The 1,548-nt window shown below is 40.4% G+C and overlaps 1 non-coding gene across 1 annotated transcript; it reads right to left on the bottom strand.

Annotated features, from left to right (window-relative positions):
- Positions 1 to 882: 882 nt before the first annotated feature.
- Positions 883 to 954, bottom strand: TRNAA-UGC (transfer RNA alanine (anticodon UGC)). Its single transcript has one exon. It is a non-coding gene; the product is annotated as a tRNA-Ala (tRNA).
- Positions 955 to 1,548: the final 594 nt, after the last annotated feature.

Below are 1,548 nucleotides of genomic sequence, written 5' to 3'. Positions count from 1 at the left end.
TCATTGCAGCCATTTGGTAAACTCTAAAAAGTTCATTTTTTCCTCATTAAAGTACACTCTGCACCCCATCTTGACTGAAAAAAAACTGAAATGTAGAAATTTTTGCAAAATTATTAAAAAAGAAAAACTGAAATATCACATAACGCTATGCATATTTTATCAAACCCCTCCATGGAGCTGTAGCACTAAAGCACTAGGATAGCAGGTCGCAACTATGCAGTGTGTGGTCCTTAAATGAAGGTAAAATCATAATAGAAATATGGTATCACTTTTGGGATTCTGGGATCAACGAGCGATGAGTTATCCCAGAAGTTTTTAATAAAATGTGCAGGCTAGAGCCCAGTCCCTGTGACGTCATCCCAGGGGGGTCTCTCCCTTCAGCATAAAATAGTTGGCTGGGGGGTATAGATACTATAAGCAATGGGTCATATTCGATAACGTTCAAATCAAATCCACCTATATTGAATCGTCTCAGCGATCTTATAGTAAGTCTCTTCTTTAATCCTTATTATTTGGTGTAACTATTAATGTATTGAATTGTCTCCTTTTGTAAACATTTTTGTATAGTTTTCCTAAACACTGCCTCCCATTTGGATTAAATATAAAATCTAATCGTTCTGTTTCTTTTGTCCTGTAATCGTTCCCTTCCCAGAAGCCATACACTACCAGAATGCAGGCGTTTGGCCAGGCAAGGCCTTGTACTATATTTCAAACTCGGCCGGTGGTGGCAGCGAGTAATATTAATAATTGGGCTATTGTGAAGGTGGCAGTGACTGTACAGAGGGCATTAACATATATTCCATATGTTGGAATCCCTGATGAAATCCTGACACAGTCACAGCATGGTGAGATATAGAGTGATCTCTGTGGAATACATGACAATGGAGATGTTGGGGATTAAACCCGGGGCCTCATACATGCAAAGCATGCGCTCTACCACTGAGCTACATCCCCTGTATGTGTGTTATGCTCATATGCAAAACCCTAAGGGTATGTTCACACTTATTTGAAAGCAGAAATTTCTGCAGCATTTCCACATCTCTTGGCAGGAAAAACGCAGCGGCAAAAACGTGCTTTTTTTCCTGCATTTTTCTAGCGTTTTTAGACAGCAATAAATGACATGGAGATAGATAATGGAGATAGATTGAGTAGATAGATAGACAGATATATTGACCAACAGACGTACAGAGAGACATTTAGACATAGGAACAGACATATAGACAAATAATTGCACAACCACCCAACATATAATAACTTTGCACCCTGTGGAGCTTATCAGGCAGCTTTTAATGATTAAATAAAAAAACAAACAAAAAAAAATGACGTGGTGTATCCCCCCATGTAACCAGCAAAGTTAATTAAAGCAGACAACTGAGAGCTGATATTATCAGGCTGGGAAGGTCCCTGGTGATTGTGCATAAACATACCAGCCCGCAGCACAGCCCTCCATGTGCTCGCCGAGGTAGTCTGACTGCCATTAGGTACCGAGATGAGATCCTCAGACCTCTTGTGAGACCATATGCTGGTGAGGTTGGCCCTGGGTTCCTC

Source organism: Phyllobates terribilis, unplaced genomic scaffold, assembly GCF_046119375.1.
Source record: "Phyllobates terribilis strain yellow unplaced genomic scaffold, ASM4611937v1 Scaffold_3__8_contigs__length_932513732, whole genome shotgun sequence".
In the NCBI taxonomy this organism is placed as follows: domain Eukaryota; kingdom Metazoa; phylum Chordata; class Amphibia; order Anura; family Dendrobatidae; genus Phyllobates; species Phyllobates terribilis.
This window is presented reverse-complemented; position numbering and strand designations above follow the sequence as displayed.